Source organism: Chenopodium album, chromosome 6 (assembly GCF_948465745.1).
Source record: "Chenopodium album chromosome 6, dcCheAlbu1.1, whole genome shotgun sequence".
Taxonomy (NCBI): Eukaryota; Viridiplantae; Streptophyta; class Magnoliopsida; order Caryophyllales; family Amaranthaceae; genus Chenopodium; species Chenopodium album.
In genome coordinates, this window is record NC_137839.1 from 9,994,280 (window position 1) to 10,015,976 (window position 21,697).

General features: G+C 37.4%; 1 long non-coding RNA gene across 1 annotated transcript; it reads right to left on the minus strand.

Moving 5' to 3' along the window:
- Positions 1-13,235: 13,235 nt before the first annotated feature.
- On the minus strand, positions 13,236-13,888 carry LOC145634565 (uncharacterized). The gene is made up of 3 exons (XR_014113429.1): positions 13,765-13,888; positions 13,374-13,673; positions 13,236-13,269 (listed from the first exon to the last, which is right to left on the minus strand). It is a non-coding gene; the product is annotated as an uncharacterized LOC145634565 (long non-coding RNA).
- Between the last annotated feature and the right edge of the window lie 7,809 nt (positions 13,889-21,697).

A 21,697-nucleotide genomic window follows, 5' to 3' on the forward strand; every position in this document is an offset into this window, starting at 1 on the left:
TATGATTGCGCTTCAACCCACTTTGTAAAGTAATCAATTGCTACTAGAATAAATTTGTGGCCTCCTGTCCCTGGAGGAGTGATCTTGCCGATTATGTCAATTCCCCATGTAGAGAATGACCATGGTGATGTGTAGGTGTAGAGCAAAGATGGAGGAACATGTTGTAAATTGGCGTAAATTTGACACTTAAGGCATCTTTTCACATATTGATGGCAGTCCCTATTCATGGTAGTCCAATAATACCCTTCTCGCATTATTTTATGGACTAACATTTTGCCATTTACATGAGTTCCGCAGATTCCTTCGTGGACCATTCTCATTATTCTTTGTGCATCCACCTTTCCTACACATATGAGATATCGACCTTTAGGTACCCTTTTATGTAGCTCGTTGTCTATGAGTACATATTGAGAAGCCAAAAGTCTCAATGCTCAGTTTGCTCTTTTGTCAGCATGAGGAGGGTATTCTCTATTGGTGACATAGTTGAGAATGTCTGTGTACCATGGTTCTTCTTCTTGTTCTTCTTCTTCGTCTTGGACTGGGTCGTCGTCTTCTATAGCCTGTATATATGCTGGTTTGTGCCTTTTTTCGATAGTTAGAGGCATTTGCTCGATAACCGTGGGAATCCTAACCATTGAGGCTAATCTTGCCAAGGCATCAGCAAATTGGTTTTCTTCTCTAGGTAGATATGTGTATTCTACCTTCTCTAACTGATCGGTAAGAGTTTCTAGATAAGTTTGGTAAGGGGCTAGGCTTTCGCTCCTTACTTTCCACCTTTTAGATATTTGATTGATAATCAAAGAAGAGTCTCCGAATATCCTTAAATTCTTTACTCCCAATGCCAGGGCTGTTTCAAGGCCTACCACGCATGCTTCATATTCAGCAGCGTTGTTGGTGACGTCGAAATTAGGCTTTATTGAGATTGGAACGTGTTCTTCTTTGGGTGATACTAGTAGCACTCCGACGCCACATCCCTTTTGGTTTGAGGCTCCGTCGAAATACAAGGTCCAAGTATCATCTTCGGTGACCATCAAATCTTCATCTGGAAATTCATTGTCTTGTATTGGCGTCGAGTCTTCTATTGAAAAGTCTGCCAGAAAGTCTGACACCACAGATCCTTTAATAGCTTTTTGTGGCATAAACCGCACATCAAACTGGGCTAAGTTGACTATCCATCTTGAAATACGTCCATTGAGTGTTGATTTCTCGAACAAATATTTGAGTGGATCCAACCGAGATACTACAAAAACGGTATGCACCAACATGTAATGTCTCAACTTCGTTGTGGCCCACACCAAAGCGAGGCACAATTTCTCGAGTGGTGTATAGCGTGTTTCGTATTCGAGCATCTTCTTGCTTAAGTAATAGATTGCATTCTCTTTGTTTTCTACCTCTTGTGCTAGCATGGCTCCCATTGTCTCTTTGGTAACCGTCAAATATAACCTTAGAGGTATTCCGGGAAGTGCTGGCGCTAATACGGGAGGATTTGTGAGATAGGCTTTGATCCTGTCAAAGGCTTTTTGACACTCATCATCCCATATCACTGGTACATTCTTCTTGAGCTTTTTTGAAGATTGGTTCGCATATCGTTGTCTTGGGCGGTGGCATCGACATGATTGCTTTAATCTTGGTTGGATCTATCTCTATTCCTCTAGAGCTTATGACGTATCCCAAGAGCTTGCCTGAGGTGACTCCAAAAGCACATTTTGATGGATTCAGCCTCATATTATATTTTCTTAGCCTTTCGAAAAATTTCCTTAGGGCTACTTGATGGCCTGGACGATCCTTTGATTTCACAATCATGTCGTCGACATGTAATTCAACTTCTTTGTGCATCATGTCATGGAGTAAGGCAGTTGCTGCACGTTGGTAAGTAGCACCTGCGTTTTTCAACCCAAATGGCATTATCGTGTAACAGTAAGTGCCCCACGGTGTGATAAAGGTTGTTTTCTCCATGTCTTCTTCCGCCATGAGAATCTGATTGTACCCTGCATATCCGTCCATGAATGAGAGAAGCGCGTGATTTGCCGTGTTGTCTACCAGAATATCGATGTGTGGCAAAGGGAAGTCGTCCTTTGGACTTGCCTTATTTAGATCTCGATAGTCGACACATATCCTTACCCTTCCGTCTTTCTTTGGAACTGAGACGACGTTGGCGACCCATTCGGGGTATTTGGATACCTTGATGAAACCTGCAGTTATTTGTTTTTGAACTTCTTATTTTATTTTAAGTGTTACGTCGGGTTTCATTCGACGCAACTTTTGTTTTACAGGTTTCATTCCTGAGATTAATGGTATAGTGTGTTGAGCTATTTCTCTGTTAATGCCTGGCATATCTTCATATGACCAAGCAAATACATCGATAAATTCTTTAAGCAAGTTAATTAAATCGGTTCTTTCTTATTTATTCAATGTTAGTCCGATTTTAACTTCTCTTTTATGAGTTGAATCGTTCGAGATGTAAACTGTTTCAGTCTCTTCAATTACTGGTGTTTTCTTTCCAAGTGTTTCCATTGCTTTAATAATTTCTTTATCTTTTTCATCGTTAGCTAAGCAATATTCGTCATCTTGGGTTAGGGAAGAACACGAGAAATAAGGAGAATGAGAAGTATTATTATACTCTGAGATCATTACATCAAAGAGTGATATGTCCTCAGGGACTGGATTACTAACTATCCTAGGAGAAGAAATAGGAAGGGGAGGCATTATTGCTAGAGACTTAGAGGATTCTAAAGGGAAAGACTCTGACTCGGACTCTGACGACTCTTCGAACATCGGCCCTTGCCCTGTCGTGATTGATATCTTCCTTCCACTCGGAGTAGTCACCTTGATAGTCTTGCGCCACCCTTGCAGTGTTCCTTCGGCTGGAGTAATTAGCTTCGAGGGGTTGAAGTTTTCTCTTTGTAGGACCGTTTGAATAAGTGAAGAGTTATCTTCCTCATAAGCTGGCTCATTCTTTTCTCGCCCAAACAGTAATCCCATGACGTTAAAGTCAAAGCATGGGGGTGCTTTCTCCTTATGGACGGGAGTTGGGACTTCGTCAGTGAAGTAGCAATCCAAGAAAATCTCGAATCCTGGTTGTCGTATGCCATTTACAACAAATGGTTCGGGAAATTCATGGCATGGATAGTCCTCTCCTTCTTTTATAAACTGACCATTAAGCGTAAGAGGGTACTGATCCATTGGAATTGCTTTCTTTTGAATGCGAGCGTCCCTACGTGCTTTCAACTTGTCCTGGGCTCGCTTGAGATCTTTCCGAGTCAGTTCGAAACCAAGTTCGAAAGTATCTAGTTTAGGGAGGCCAGGTGACTCCATTGATTTTGCTATCCCCTTCTTCTTTCCTAAGGTCATCCCAGGGAAGTGTCCTTGTTTCTTTAGCATGGTATTGATAATTATGTTAGAATGTGGGTCGTGGAAAAGAGATTTCCTTTCATCCTCTTGGATTAAGGAGACTTCTTTGTTAAAGCCCCATAGGTCTTCGTCATCTTCGTCGTGCTCCACATTAATAATTGGATTTTCTATTGACTTGATCCTCATCGGCGAAGCGTCAATAGTGATTGGGATTCCTCCAACTATGGTTTTTACTTGTTGGTGGAGAGATGAAGGGACGACCTTTAGATCATGGAGCCAAGGGCGTCCTAACAACAGATTGAATGAGGCTTTGATGTCTACCACTTGAAAAGTAGTAGCATGTTCTATTGCTCCTGCCGTCACATTTAGGGTTATTTTGCCAAGAGCTTGACGTTGAGTATTGTCGTAAGCTCTTATTCCTTGTGTGGACGGAGTTAAATCCTCATCCCTTATGCCGAGCATCCTCGCAGTCCTAAGTGGACAGACATTGATAGATCCATTGTCTACAATAGTCATGGGAACATTCATCCTTTTGCAGACTACCGTGAGGTTTAACGCCTTGTAGTGTTTGTCACCTTCTGGGGTAAATCTTTATCAGAGAAGGTGATTAGATTAATCGGACTAGAGAGGTCACTTGTGAGGAAATTAGCTAATCCCTCAGGAATGGTGTCAGAATCTATCCCGATTTTATCCAAGGCATTCATCACAGCCAACTTATGTTCTCGAGATGTTGCCCGGAGCTTCCATACATTCATCTCAACTTTTGTCTTCTTAAACTGTTTAACGATGTCATTGTATTCAATGATAGGTATGGGAACTTGTTATACAGTAGGCATAGGTTGTGTCGAAACGGGAGGTTGCATTCTCCCGGATCTTGTGAGGACGTCTATTGATGAATCTTCCTCAGGCCAAATGTCATCTGTGGTGTATGATACAGAAGGTGAAGGCCCTACTATGTCCTTTAGGTAGACATCTTCTTCATCACTGTCCCATACTCCATTAACAACTATGTCCTCTTCTTGTTGAACTTGGATTATTTCCTTTTTATCAATCATTTTCTGCACCAAATCCTTGAATTTGAAGCAGTTTTCTAGGGTGTGCCCCCCTGACTGATGGTACTGACAGTAATATCTATCTGTCTTTTTTAATGATTCAAATGGTCTCGGTTCGAGAGGTTTGACCTTGCCACTCTCGGAGAGCATTTCAAACATTTGTGCATACGGGATCCCAATTGGAGTATAAACTTTATCACTCTTCTTGGGTCTTTCGGTGACTTGTAAGGGAAAATACTTTGCCTCATAAGTCGTTTTTACTGGTGTGAATTCTCTTTTAGGTTCTTCCTTTGGACATGGTAGTTCATCATATTTCTTGTGAAGTTCGTTCACAATTTTAAGAGTTTCACGTAATAGTTGCGATGTCTCCCTCATAAACAGCGTGAGCAATTGTATGTCTTCCTTGTTTGCTGGTTCTGGAAGGTTATCTTTGACATCGAAAAAGATCTTTTCTTCTCCTTCTTCGACATTGGTTGCTTTGACAGGCTTAATGAGAGACGAGGGGTCAACTTCGCCTTCTTCATCGGAGATAGCCAAAGTATGAGCTAGAGGTGCATTGTCAATACTCGGATTCTTACTAGCAGGGGGCAACGACAACTTGTTACTGTCAATTAGGTCTTGGATAGCTTCTTTAAGCTTCCAACAGCTTTCAGTAGAATGGCCCCAACCTTGGTGATATTTGCAATGTGCGTTGGGGTTCTAGTTAGGCGACCTCTTCTCAACTGGTGGATCCCCAAATGGTCTAATGGGAGTTATAAGACCTTTTGCATTTAATCGATCAAATGCGGTGTCATAACTCATGCCAATAGGAGTGAAGTTTCTCCTAAACGGTTTCTTTTGTCCTTGGTTGTTCATGGCGAGGACTTCTCCTAGATTAAAGGTGCTAACATTATTTGAGTGGGCGGTTTTGGAAGAAGAAGGATTGTCGTTCTTCTTTCCTTTCCAGCCACTGTTGGAGCTATTGTTGGCAGCTTTAGATTTAGCCAAGTCATCTTCAATATTAATCCCAATATCATAAACAACCTTAAAGGTATGAAGGTTATTTTGATATTTAAGATGTTTTGAATATTTTTCTTGGAGGTTTTTAATGAACAGTCTCACGGACTCTTTTTCACTTGGTACCTCGATCATTTTAGCTGAGGTTTCTCTCCACTTGTTAAAGAAAGCAGTGAAGCCTTCATTCTCTTTCTGTTTGAGGATTTCAAGTTCTCTATGGTCAGTTTCGACTTGAATGTTGCACTTGTACCTATCAACGAAAGCGTTTGCTATGGATTCCCAGGTAGAGGTCTTTTCTTTTTCAAGAGAAAAGAACCATTGTTGGCAAACGGTCTCAAGAGATAGTGAGAACAGAGAAGGGAAGACTTTCTTATCGATACCCTTGATACTCATTATTGTTTCGAATGCTCTTAAATGGAAGTAAGGGTTGTCGATTGCCCTAAATTTTGGGATGTCGTTGGCACTGAACTTCTGCGGAAGAAGATCTTTATCCACCGAGACCCCTTGGGATGTGAGCTCTTGAAACTTGTAGTCGCTGGACAACTTGCTTAGGCTCTCTTGCATGAGGTCCATTTGTTGTTGCTTCACGGGATCATCGATCTTAAGTGCGAGAAGCTTCAGTGTCTCGGTTACAGTAGCCAGTTGGTTCTTAAGATCGTTGACTTCTTCTTGAGTTGCCATTATAACTCTTGCTTTCCTCTTACGGGCTATAGGTTTGTCGAAAAGTTGGACTTGTACGAAGAGGTTATCTTTGATTAATCGTCCTTCCTTTCTTGACCACGCGCTGTAAATTAAGCCAATTTGCGTTTTAATTACTTGACTCGAATCAACTTGACTTTATGGTTTTTTATTTTATTTTTTTTAAAAAAAAGTATGAACAATAATGTACATGTTTTTAGGGAAATAAGTATTATTATTTATTGGAGGATTAATATCCGACTTACCCCCCTAAAAAAAAAAAGACGATAAAGGGCGCGCACACAAGACTCTCTTAATCATGGTCAAAACATGTGTATTGGTGTGTGTATTGAGTGTAAGTGACATGCTTGGACTCTTGTGTAAGACCATGGGACTTAGTGCCTAAACTCGAACATTAATTCAATTAAGCATTATAACCGAATCAAACAGAAAACTGACTAATTAGACATTAGGTGATGACTCGACAAATAAACCGAACTGTCGGCCAAGCGACAGGACTGGCGTCACAATATGGTGATTGGCGCCAGACAATTAAGTAAATGTCTGGCGCTACACACTGTAATGTGGCGCTACAGCTCAGACTTAGGCGCCAATATTGGAGCTTTAGTCTGGGACTGTTTTCGGCATTATTAGTCAACTGGGGTATGCCTAAAGTCGTACTAGGTCAATTTCGATTAAAAAAACTTTATTGACTCAAATTAATTAATTAATTAGTTAAATAGGCAAAAGTTCTTTAAGTCATTAATTTTAGTCTCAACACAAATCAACAAACGGTTAGGAGAAACATAGAATATATATGCACAACAAATAATGCACAATTAGTCAAGTAGGCACAATATGATGCAATGAGTTCGCAACCTAACCATGGCTCTAGTTCTCTAAAGTTCGGGATATGGTTTAGTCAAATAGGGTCCATTGTTAATTGTCCGGATGCACCGCGCAGAAGCCTAACCGTGAAGGGTTAGCGCGTGTGGATGGGACACCGCGAGTTTTTAGAAAAAACTCACTTCCATGGTTTGGTGAATTCAACATCTCAGATGTACCCTTTGTTGTCAGGGGCGTTCAATCGGGTAGATAGGGCATGAATTCCCAGAGGGTTATGTCCATATGTAGAACACATATGAGTTTCAGAAAAGTGAGAAAAAAATTCAATCAGGAAGCAGGATCGAGCAAACAATACGAAAAACCGGTCGAAATTAGAACGCATATTTCTGGCTCGGTATTGGGGGAAATTGGCGCCAGCCAACAGAGACTGGCGCCAACTTTTAACTATAGCGCCTGACGCCAATACTGGCGTCTGGCGCTACGGCTAAAACCTTGGCGCCAAGCTCTGGTCCCTGACGCTACTTCCCACATGCCTCAGCAGCTTTCTGTGCTCAATAAAATCATCCAGTTTCGCGCGGTGTTATTTCAGTCCTAGTTGTGAAAGACATTTCTCAAATTTCCTACGTGTAAAATCCTATGTTTTTTACTCATTACGGATGGTCTTTCCAATGAGAACCTTTTTATGCATATGACAATAATGTTAATCAAAATTAAGCACATGAAATACTTAGAACTTTTCGAGTCTCATCCACTCATTCTAAATCATTGCCGAAACATATTCAGGAATTAAAATAGAAATCCTCCCCAGTGGAGTCGCCAAAAACTGTAAGGAATAATTTCAAGCCTTTAAATCCCACTAGCTTGAACCCCACTGTGATCATACACTAAAGTACGGTGGCGTCCAAAAGGGAAGAAGATAGAGCAAAAGAGTCGCCAACAAGTTTTTTTTAGGAACTTGTAAACCATTCACGAGGTGAAGGTTACACCCCTTAACGATCCAAGAGATCGTCAACTCCATAAGGTCATGAACCAAATAAGGGTTCGGGGATGATGGTACAAATCCAACCTAAAAGAGATTGAATCTGCCCTAATATTCTAATAATAGGCCTCTACTTTATTCTGCTCGTATTCATGTGCGCTTTTTGACTAACATACAATCAATAGGATTAACCCTAAACCTGTTTATCTATGTTGGTTGAATTTAATGCACAAATAAACTATTATTGGCGATCACTTGAATTATAATCACAATTACCCTAACAAGATTATTAATTATCCTATTAAGCGTGATAGCAAGTACCAATTCCCTTTAAGCATGCAATAAAAGGTGATCAAGCAATAACAATAAAAAATATATCAAGCAACATAATAAATAATCAACATCATTAATAATAATATTATAAATCATAATCATGTTAAAGCATAGCAAGATCCTAGGCATGATACTAACAAGATTAATAACAAACCCTAGCATGTCACTAAACAATAAAAATCAAATCTTTATCCCTAACATGATACTAGCAATCATAAATATTAGGAAGAATATAGGAAGCATCGTACTTTTAATCATACTTGATATTAAATTTACCCTAGACATGATACTAGGAATCAAAATATCAATCTAAGCACGATATCTACATCATAAATCAATTAAACCATTAAAGTACTTACTTGGATGCCTCGTACCTCTTTCTAATAACAAAATACACGCGTTAGTAACTTCAAGGAAAATAATAATCAAAACAATTAAATTAAATAATTGAAATAGAGATTTGGGACCAAACCCTCAGAAATTAAAACCTTTCATGTCTAGGGCAAAGGCAACTTCGAATATGGCTAGGTGTTTCTAGATCTAATGAATGCGGAATTTTGTATTAAAAAGCAAGAAAGAAAGAATGCTAAAGAATTAATGTTTATTGAGAGTTGATGAATGAATGATGAAGATGAAAGTTGGTAATTGTTGAATGAAAAGAGTTGATGAAAATTGATATTGGTAATTGGTAATTGTTGGTGAATGAAAACGGAGTTTTTAATACAATATTTATAGAGAAAATCAGCTAAAAAAGATAATTTAACAAAACAGAGTCTGAAGATCGCAAAACAACATTGGCGCCAGCACCAGTGGCTAGCGCCAGGCGCCAATGGCTGGCGTCTGGCGCCAAGGCCTGGGGTTGGACGCCAAACTGTTTTTCAACGCGTTTTCGAAAATCTGATAAATTTCCCGTACTGGAAGATAAAATAATATAATTCCATCGAAAATGCTATTTGATCTTGATTAAAACTCTGAAGAGTCCTAATTGAATTAGGAATGAAAAGAACCTTCTAGAAAGTTCTAGAAGACTAAAACCATTCCTAATTGCATTAGGAATGATAAATTATATTAGGCCCTCCCCTAGATCATTAGGCCGTACATAAAGCTCAAACCGGGCCCAGTTTAGTAAATTGGCCATAACTTCCTCAATATTCATCGGAATTGGGCTTATAATATATCGTTGGAAAGGTCTTTGCAAGCCCCATCCAAATACACCACTATTGGACCCATATCATGGAACAACCAAACTGGATTGGATATTTTCTTAAAATAAAGTTTTCAAAAACAGGGAGAAGAGAAAAGAAATAAAACTTTCCGCAACACTAGACCCTTCCACACTTCGTTTCATTCGATTTTGATTCGACGTGAAAGGCACTCATCACTGGGTTTGGTTTTGGGGAGACACAAATGGGTGTCTACAGTTTGGCAATTTAAAAAAACAAAAAAAGAAAATTTTGGCAAGATTAGATGGTATTCAATTATATTTGTCTTATAATAATTCGAATTTTCTATCTAATCTTGAACAAAATCTGTTAAGGGAGCTTGAAGATATTCACAAAAGGGAAAGAATTATATGGGCTCAAAAAGCAGGAATTAATTGGCGCAAGTATAGTGATCATAATACAAAATACTTTCATATTTTAGCTAAGGTTAAAAAGAGTCAAGGAAAAATTTTAGCTCTTAAGGATAAGGATGATAATTGGGTTAAAGATTGTGATAAATTAAAATTGTTAGCAACTGAGTATTTCATAAATATCTTTAAATCCAAGTTGAATTCGAATTTATCTTCTTATAATATTTGTGCGCCAAATTTTATCTTGACTGATCAAAATAGGTGTGCTATGTCTCGTATTCCTTGTTTGGATGAGGTCAAAGAGTGCCTTTTCAAAATGAATCCAATGAAGTGTCCTGGCCCTGATGGAATTCAGCCCCGTTTTTTACAACACTTCTGGTCTGATCTTGGATCTTCTATTTATAATTTTGTGCTTAATTGCTTCCACTCTTGTGAGGTTCCTGTTAGTGTTAATAATTCTTACATTGCTCTAATTCCAAAGACTGAAAATCCTTCCAGAATCTCGGAATTTAGACCCATAGGATTATGTAACACTACTTATAAATTGATCACCAAGTTGATTTCTAATAGAATAAAGCCTTTTCTCACTAAAATCATTAATCCTCTTCAATCAAGTTTTATTCCTAGTAGAGGCATTGAGGATAATATTATAGTAGTTAAGGAAATTGCTCATGTTTTCAAGAAGGCAAAAAAAGGAAAAAATATTTGTGCTTTAAAGCTTAACCTTACCAAGGCTTATGATAGCTTGGAGTGGTCTTTTATAGAGGATACCCTGACCCTTTTTGGCTTCCCTATTAACTTAAGGAAGCTGATTCTAAATTGCATTTGCTCCCCTAGAATCTCAGTGTTGTGGAATGGAGAAATTTGTGATTCTTTCACTCCTTCCCGTGGTATAAGACAGGGAGATCCACTTTCTTCTTACATTTTCGTGTTGTGCTTAGAAAGGTCATCTCTAATGATAGAGCAGCATGTTAGCAAGGGTATGTGGAAACCTATTAGACTCACTTCTTCCATTCACATGTCTCATATTTTTTATGTAGATGATGTGTTCCTTTTTGGAAATTCTTCTAGTGCCAATATTATTGAGATGTTGCATATTCTGAATTTGTTTGGTGATATGTCTGGTCTAAGATTGAATCAATCTAAATCTTCCATGATCTTTCCCCCAAAAATGAACCACTTGATTAGAACTAATACTGCTAATTTGTTTGGTTTTAAGTGTGCTATTTCTTTTGGGAAGTATTTGGGGATTGAGATTAGTCCTAATAGGCTTAAACCTTCTCATTATTTTGGCCTTCTCGATAAGACAATGGATAGAATTAGAGATTGGCAGGCAAAACTTTAAACCTTGCTGGAAGGTGCACTTTGATCAAGTCAGTCTTGAATTCCTATCCAGTTTATCATATGCAAACCAATTTAATCCCTATCACAGTGCTTGATAAATTGGAGCAAAGGTGTAGGAAATTTTTATGGAATAAGGTTGATAATGTTCATTACAGCCCTAGGATTTCTTGGAGATATGTCACTATGCCTTTAGCTGCTGGTGGATTGGGTATTAGGAGATTAAGAGAATGGAATATGTGTTTTATGGCCAAGTTGGGTTGGACACTCTTAAATAATCCTTCGAAGCTTTGGGTGAGGATTTTCAATGAAAAATATTTAAAAAATTCAGCTCTCTTTGACTGTGTTCCTAAGTCCTCTCACTCACCAATGTCAATTTTCAACCCTCACTCATCCAAAATCATCCAAATTTGGCCTATATAGCTAAAACCATGCCTATTTTCTATGTTTTCAAGCAAATGGACTCGTTCTTTCTAATAACATTCCAATATCACATACTTTTAAGTGCCTAAGGATAGAAATTAAGAGAAATAAGCACATAAGTCAATTTTCAACCCTCACTCATCCAAAATCATCAAAATTTGGCCTATATGGCTAAAACCATGCCTATTTTCTATGTTTTCAAGCAAATGGACTCGTTTTTTCTTATAACATTCCAATATCACATACTTTTAAGTTCCTAAGGATAGAAATTAAGAGAAATAAGCACATAAGTCAATTTTCAACCCTCACTCATCCAAAATCATCCAAATTTGGCCTATATGGCTAAAACCATACCTATTTTCTATGTTTTCAATCAAATGGACTCGTTCTTTCTTATAACATTCCAATATCACATACTTTTAAGTGCCTAAGGATAGAAATTAAGAGAAATAAGCACATAATTCAATTTTCAACCCTCACTCATCCAAAATCATCCAAATTTGGCCTATATGGCTAAAACCATGCCTATTTTCTATGTTTTCAAGCAAATGGACTCGTTCTTTATTATAACATTCCAATATCACATACTTTTAAGTTCCAAAGGATATAAATTAAGAGAAATAAGCACATAAGTCAATTTTCAACCCTCACTCATCCAAAATCATCCAAATTTGGCCTATATGGCTAAAACCATGCCTATTTTCTATGTTTTCAAGCAAATGGACTCGTTCTTTCTTATAACATTCCAATATCACATACTTTTAAGTGCCTAAGGATAGAAATTAAGATAAACAAGCACATAGGTCAATTTTCAACCCTCACTCATCCAAAATCATCCAAATTTGGCCTATATGGCTAAAACCATGCCTATTTTCTATGTTTTCAAGCAAATGGACTCGTTATTTCTTATAACATTCCAATATCACATACTTTTAAGTTCCTAAGGATAGAAATTAAGAGAAATAAGCACATAAGTTAATTTTCAACCCTCACTCATCCAAAATCATCCAAATTTGGCCTATATGGCTAAAACCATGCCTATTTTCTATGTTTTCAAGCAAATGGACTCGTTCTTTCTAATAACATTCCAATATCACATACTTTTAAGTGCCTAAGGATAGAAATTAAGAGAAATAAGCACATAAGTCAATTTTCAACCCTCACTCATCCAAAATCATCCAAATTTGGCCTATATGGCTAAAACCATGCCTATTTTCTATGTTTTCAAGCAAATGGACTCGTTCTTTCTTATAACATTCCAATATCACATACTTTTAAGTGCCTAAGGATAGAAATTAAGATAAATAAGCACATAAGTCAATTTTCAACCCTCACTCATCCAAAATCATCCAAATTTGGCCTATATGGCTAAAACCATGCCTATTTTCTATGTTTTCAAGCAAATGGACTCGTTCTTTCTTATAACATTCCAATATCACCTACTTTTAAGTGCCTAAGGATAGAAATTAAGATAAATAAGCACATATGTCAATTTTCAACCCTAACTCATCCAAAATAAGCATATATTGAGTTCTACTTTGCTAAATTGCCATATTTCAACTCATATAATAAGTGTTTACCGCAATCCTTTTTGCTTTGTTGTTGGCAGGAACTTGGCCTTTACCAGGCACTTCCTTGAAGTGTGTCTTCAAGAAAAGATCATGGGCATTTGGTAATTGGCCTTGGTTTTTTGCAGCCTTTATATGTACATGCAGAAAATCAATGAAAACATGTTAGCCCACCAAAATTCATTATTAGACAAATGACATAATTGTTACTGGACATATTGTAGTAACCTTACCATCTTTTTAGCATGTTGTACAGATGACATTGAACCTTGAAAGTGGGTCGGTTCAACGACATTTTCCATGGATCCGCCTCTTCGGTTCTTCTTGTTTTGTTCCGACCGCTTCTGATATTTTGGATCGGTGGCAACAATTTTCATCATGCCTTCGTGGACATCCTTATTAAGCCATCTTGGTTTGCGACCATTCAGCCTGTGTGTGATGTTGTAGAACGTATCACGTAGGCGATTTGCAAACTTTTCTTCGAAAGTGTCCTTCACTTGGTTGTTTAACTCAGGTGCCCACTTGAATTTTTTCTGCAAATCAAGAAAATGTCTTTATTACAAAATTCAACTCCATCAATATAATTTATAAAACATGTATTATGTTAGGTTAAAGTTATCATACATTGAACAAGTTCCAAAAGTGCTCTCTCGAATCTTCATCAACCTCTCCATAATTCCTCCAAGGCTGAACATAGTAGCCGGTTAGCGAGTCGGAGAGCACATTCTTCACCGGCCTATCATCAAACCTATAATAAAGGATAGATATTCGTGTAAGTAGATAGTCAACAAAAAGTGAACAAAACATGGTTAAAGTAATACAAATTCACTTTATCAAAGTAAATACGAATTTAAGGATATTTCATTATACAAATACATACGCACCAAAGTGTGGAAGGGTCCAACTCTAGCAAGTCATTAGGATGCGGGTCCTGTAGCTCATGTTCCTGAAGCTGCTGTTGCTCCTGTTGCCCTTGTACATTTCTGACGATTTCTTGAGAGGCCCCCAAATTATGTGCCTCCGCTTCCTCCATTGACTCATCCTCGTCAACACGTACAATCGGAGATTTCCCCTTAGACTTTCTCCTGTTGGACGTTTCTCCTTTATTTCCTCCTCCCATGATGAACACCTGAAAAAGTTATTAGTACCATAATCGCACATTGTAAATTCATAAATTAGATCCATAAGACATTAAAATAATAAAATGAGACCAAAAATGTAATGCAATATTACAAATCCGAGTAGTCATTAAAAACTAAACATTCGAAGACAATAGTAAAAGGAGTAACTACATATTCTCCTCTTCATTACTCTTATCACTACTACCACTATCATTATCACTATCATTATTACTATCACTAGTGTCATCTAAAAATACATCGATGTCCTCTTCTTCGTCACTGTCACTGGAGCCAATGCTTTCTTCTTCTTCTTCATCGCTTGAGATAATAAAGCCATCGTCATCATCATCATCACTATCAAGTTCATAGTCTGGAATGTCATTTGGTGGACAAAGCGTGGCATGTACTTGTGGGGAAGGACCCTGCAAAAACTCTAAATCCACCGGAGCATCAATCACCGACCTTGCTTGAGTTCTAAATACAGCCCACCATTGAACCCGATCACGTTTAAGGCTAGGGTAAGATGCATAATACACTTGAGACACTTGGTAAGATAAGACAAATGGATCATACTTGGGATACTTCTTAGTATGATTTACTTCGACAAGCTTGTATTGTTCATGAATGTTCATTCCTTTACCACAATCCATCCAACTACAACTAAACAAAATAGTCTTGTACTCTTTTTCGGGACCGGTGTAGACAAGTTCAATTATGTCGTTTAAAATGCCAAAGTACTCTCCACCGTCCTCACTTGACACACACACCCCGTAATTCATCGTAGATTTGTGTTTGCCATAGGACTGTGTGTGGAAATTAAAGCCACCGACAAATATCTGGTTCCAAGTTTGAACACGCTTGAAAGGCCTCATAGACAATGCTCGCAACACATCGGTTGGGGTGGATGGATGGATTCGGGTGAAAATAATAACGGGTGGTGGATGGATCGGGTGGGGTGGATGGATGCGGGTGATGGTCCACCCGCCCCGAACCCGATCCATTTCCATCTCTAATTCTGTATGCCTTGAGAAGGTTGGCCTAATTGTTAGAGCCCTCCTTTCTTCTTTACGAGAGGGGTTTGGCCTATTTGTAATTTCTAATTTTCCCCTATTTGTAACTTGTAAAGAAATTCTCCCTACCTTTAAAAACAAAATATATCATGCTCTTAGCTAATTATGGGTGGGGTGGCCTTGGCCGGGCCAATTTCATATCATTTTTGGATTGATGGGATATGTTTGTAAGTGTATGAAGAGAGTCACAAGGCACAAAGGTAAGTGATGTTAATCGATATCAAGATCTTTGAAATCAAAAAGGACAATAATAACGGGGTTTTTTGGGTCATGTTCGGGTAGGGTCAAAGTCATTTTCCTATTATTCTCATTTACCATTAATTGGTTTGTGAAAGGGATGAAAATTAATTTTTCAATGGTAAAGCATTACAAGAATACAAGTACATTCTTAATAATGCGAAGAGAAGGTATTGCGTGCGTAAAGACGCACGAATGGTTTGGAGCAGGAGGCTTGGCTGATATATTTTACTCGTTGGCCGATGTGTTTCATGTGTTGGCTGGTATGTTTCATTTGTTGATTGATATGGTTTTTGTGTTGGCTAATATATTCCTTTTGTTGGCTGACATGCTTTTTCCCTTTTGTTGGTTGATATCAGACATCATTTGACTTATATGTTTCTTTTAGTTGACTAATATATTTATTTTGTTGGTTGATATGTATATTTTAATTATTGGCTTATATGCTTCATTTTGTTGGTTGATATGTTTATTTTGTTGGCTTACCTATTGCTTTTGTTTGCTGATTTCATCCTTTTGTTGGATGGTATGCTTCATTTGTTGGCTAATATGTTCCTTTTATTGACTAATAAGTACCTTTTGTTGGCTGATATACTCCTCTTGCTGGCTGATATGTATCTTTTGTTGGCTGATATATTCCTTTTATTGGCTAATACGTTTTTATTAATGTCTAATATGTCCTTAATGTTGACTAATATCAGATATTAATTGGCTTATATGTTACTTTTATTGGCTTATATGCATCATTTATTATCTTATATCATTAACAATCACCAATTTTTTTTACTTGATTCTCTCTCCTCTTCCCCCCCCCCCCTCCTCTCTTTCTTCCTCTCCTCTTTCCCCCTTTTACATATGCAATTCCTCACGTCACTCCCACAAATTAGCATCACCACTTCCTCACTCCACCACCACAATTCTCATGCCACCATCACAAATCGCAGCACCACCGTCCACAAACCGCCACCACCAACATCCAACCACCATCCACAAACCATCCCAAACTCACACCATCGCAGCAGCCACCCAGCGAATCACCTCCATACTCACACCACCGCAACTCCACCACCAATAACCTCCAAATTATGGTCATGCATTTGACACATTCCTATTTTTCCAACAGAAAAAAGCAACATTTTTAGATTTGTGACTAAACAATCAAACTGCATTTCCTTTTCCACTAGATTATAGTCGTTAAACTACCAGCAACGAAACTTGAATGCCAAACCCACAAATCAGCAAATAAATGCAGTCATTTGAGATTTAACAGATAAAATAGTGACGAGTAGTAAATATTTTTCAAGAACCTTTCAAGTCTCATCCACTCATCTGAATTAAATACCGATCACTCAAATCGATAAATAATCAAGAATCCTCCCCAGTGGAGTCGCCAAAATGTAGGCGTCGCTCGAAGTGCGCCTACGTTAAAGCATGTTGTGAATATGCTTGGCACTCATAGGAAGTGGGAATTGACATATACGATTAGGGACAACTATTAGGGATAAATAAAGTAGGGAGCCGCCAACAAGTTTTTAAGGAACTTGTAAAGCGTTCACGGATCATAAAAGGCAACTACGATAAAGGGACAACGATAGGCAACAACGATTGACCCGTGCAGGTTACACCCCATTCATAATCCATGAGATTACTAACTCCATATGGTTCGGAACCACGAAAGGAGGATCGGGGATGATGGTACGAAGTGAGTCATGGAGTCACATTCACCCGTATTGACCTCTACTCGATTCTTATATTGAAAAGCATTCATGTGATCTCAAAGGCATACAAACCAAATATTCAATTCGCTCCAAACAATTATTTAGCTAAATTGGTTGAATATTAATGCACACATTATTCTAAAATATTGGTGATCACTTCAATTAATAACAAGATTAAAAAGGAACCTAAACCGGTCGTCCAAATTATCTTATTAGGAGTGATTTTCAATTACACATTCCCTTTAAACATGCAATATGGTGATCAATAAATATAATAAAATAAACATTAACATTGGAAGCAATTTAACAATAAATCCAACAATATAAAATCGTTAGAAAAATAATAGAAATAAAAGGAACATGATCCTTACTTTGATTCTGTTTGTTTGCAACTACAAAAAAATAAACGAGTTAGTAACTTCCAGGAAATAATAATAAAACAATAATTAAATTAAATTAAATACAGTAGAGTTGATTTGGGGCCAAACCCTCAAATAGTTCTACCTTCCACGCCTTAGCTTAAGGACGGAACCACGAGTAAAGTATGGACTCCTTTGAGCACTTGAAGAAGGAATTTTGAAATGAGAAGGGTAGGCTAGTGTTTAGGCTAAAGCATAGAAGAGAGAAAAATAAAACTAGAGAATTAATTTATGCCCCGTACATCAGAAATGAGCTGGGGCCTTGTCTGTTTGACCCACTCACACAAAACCTTTCTCTGAGCCTTGTCAAGAGCAAATGGAGCCTTTGGCATGAATTCTTTTCCTCTATCATCCTCTTGAAGATGTAGCTGGGGCCGTTTACAGTATTTAGCAATGTCATTCCGAGCTGATGGGGTGTCACAAGATTGCTTTTTCACGTCCATTATAGTGTGAATCAACTGATCAAAAAAGTTTTTTTCAACGTGCATGACATCTAAGTTGTGACGAACAAGCAGATGTTTCCAATATGGAAGGTCCCATAGAGTGCTTTGCTTGAACCACCCTTTTTTTGCATTCTTGAGACGTTTCAGTGCCTCGGGGCCATCTGTTGCTTTCGGGAGATTTTTCACACATTCCCAAAGTTCCTCTCCTGACATGATGTGAGGTGGTGAACCTTTTTCGACTTTGTTTTTACAAAATGCATTTTTACTATTTCGAAAAGGATGATTTGTCGGAAGGAATTGACGATGGCAGTCAAACCAAGAAACCTTACCACCATTTTCGAGCCAAAATGCTTTGCTTTTCTCCATGCAATATGGACAAGCCTTCTTACCGGTTGTGGTCCAACCAGATAACATACCATAAGCCGGGAAGTCACTAACGGTCCATAGGATGGCTGCTCGAAGATTGAAATTTTGTTTTCTCGAAATATCGTAAGTATTTGCCCCAACTTCCCACAACTGTTTCAACTCGTGTATGAGCGGCTGCATGTAAACATCCAAGTTGCCCTTAGGGTTTTTAGGACCAGGAACGAGTAACGAAAGAAACATGAACTGTCTTTTCATACACATTGACGGAGGCAAGTTATAAGGGGTCAAAATGACAGGCCAACATGAATACTGTCCCCCAAACTGACCATGTGGAGCAAATCCATCCGTACATAGGCCAAGTCGAACATTACGAGGTTCAGAGGCAAACTCAGGAAAGCAACTATCTAGGTGTTTCCACGCTTCACTATCGCTAGGGTGTGCCATTGTGCCTTGAACTCGAGGATTTTTAGCATGCCATGTCATTTCCTCAGAAATGTTTTTAGTTGCAAAAAGCCTTTGCAACCTAGGTGTGATAGGGAAATAAAATAGAACATTCAAAGGCACTAAGCTACCTTTAGAAGTCTTCTTGTATCGGTCGCTGCCACACACCCTACATGTAGATAATTGAGCATCATCTTTCCAAAACAACATACATCCTTTCGGGCATGCATGAATCTTTTCATGGGGCAGCTCTAACCCCTTAACAATTTTCTTAACCTCATAGAATGTCTCGGCCATGTGGTTGTTGTTAGGAATCGCTTCATTAACCAAAGAAGCAAATCCATCAACACATCTGTGCGGCAAATTATACTCACACTTTAGGCTAGTGATTCTAGAAGCCATCTCTAACACAGACAATGAACTCCCTTCGTACAACGGTTGTTCAGAAGCCCTTAACAAATCAAAAAATGGCTTGGCTTGTGCATTAGGCTCCTCCTCTAATGAAACAGGTGACTCTTCGGAATGGCCTTGATCTTGAGACTGACCAAAGGCATCCAAAACCATTTCACGATATTCATTTGACTCCTTTCTACGAGTTCCTGGAAACCCTTCCCCATGACACATCCACTCGTAGTAATTAGGTAAAAAACCGCTGCGATACAAATGAAGTTTGACCGTATCTGGATCCCAGAGACGTTTGTTTTTGCATTTAAAACATGGACACCTAACTTCATTCGGGTTGCTACTCTCGGGATGATCTTCCACATATTTAAGGAATTCATCTACCCCCTTCAAGAACTCAGGATTAATAGAATTCCCAACCTTCCTTTCGTACATCCAACTACGTTCTTTTCGTTTCATGATTACAAGTTCTACACAACTAACACATATGCCATTAATCACATTAGTCATAAAGCACAATATATATTCATTGTAGATCAAACTGTTATGGAAATGCAAATGAGAAGAGAAATAATTTCCAAGGGTCCTTATCACTCCAACCTAACCCATCCTTGTACGTTCAATCTCACTAGTGAATGTATGCCAGAATTTCAATTCTATGGAAAATCAGGCAGCATCTCCCTACAGTTCCCCGAGTACACAATATAGGCGATTAGAAACACCTATATATGTGTAATCCCCCGTATTTTTAAATATATTAGTAATGAAATTATGTTTTATTCATAATTTTTATTTGTATTTTTTTTTTCGGATTTAATTTCAAAAGTTTCAAATTATTTTTGGGTTTGATGAACGATTTTATTACAAAGAACTTTTTATGAACCTTTCTTCACTAATTTATGTCCAACAAACCAAACCCATTTTCCTTTCTTAATTGGCCCATTAATTTTATGAGGCCCAACCTTAAAACTAACCCTACACCACTCTCTCTCTTATAAATACCCCATACATCCCCAAAATTTCCCCACACAAAAGGTTAGTTTTATTTCCTTTCTCTTTTGTTTTATTAATTTGTGTAATTATAATTATTTATGGGTTTTGATTTTATTGTTTGAATCAATTTAATTGGTATCAAATTGTATTTTGATGATTCAACTTTATAATTTCAGATTTTATAAATGTTATAATTTTCAGATTTTGTAAATTTAATAACCTAGGGTTTTTAATTATTGAAAATCATGATTTTAGGGTTTTTATGAACAATTGATTTAGGGCTTTTATAGTAATGATGTTTTGAAATTTTGGTGATTATATTACTAATTAGTTTCCAGATTATTTTGAACACGTAAATTCGTATTTTAATGTTTAGATTTCGGTTCGTTAATATTAATCCCGTTTTAATCCCGGTTAGGTTCTGAACTCATCCGATTTTGACAAAAAAGTAGTGTTTTCCATGTGGAAACGATGTTTTAAGAAAGCCTCACTAACTTTGGTAGTGAGCACCACCCTCTCGTGGCCAAATTCTGCCTCTAAATATGATTTTCGGGCAGTTTTTCATTTTTAACGAAGTTTTTTATGCTTAAAATTTTATCCTTGATTTTGATTAATAAAATTAATTATGTTTAAAGTTAATTAAGCATATAAATATGTTTTATTTATTTTAATAAGTTTTTCATCATATTATATTGTTGGAAATTACTTGGGATAGTAATATTAATTGTTGGTTGTTTTCTAGGAAGTGATTATTCCCTAGGAGAATTTTAAGTGATTAAAAGTGGCTCAAAAGGATTGTTTGTATGAGGTACGTACATGTCTACTTCGTTATAAGTAGTATCATGTTTAGGTACCAAAAGGAAAGAACTTAATTTCATGATTAGAGAACACTTGGATGAAAATTGTTTGGTTATACATTTAATTAATTCATGTGCTTATGTTTATGAGACATGTTTTGGTGAATTGATTATGTTTGTATGGAATTATGGATGCAAACATGTTGAATTATTGGATTAATTGTTTGTATAATTATTACCTTATATTATTATTGTATAATTGGATATTCATATGCTTGAGTGTATGTATATATGATTGACGTATATAATTTTATGATATGATCTGATTTAATTGTCTTGCTACTATTGTTATATTGAATGATTGTGTTATATTTCTGGGTTTTTTTTAATGTTATTGCTATAGGGAGTATTGTTCTTGAGGTTTTAGGATTATTAATGCAGAGTATTATTTTTGGGTTGAGATATGATTATATTTGGGTTATTAGTATGTGTTTTAAGAGTTGAGACATTATGAATCGAATTGTTATGTTATTTGGGAACATGTGCCAAT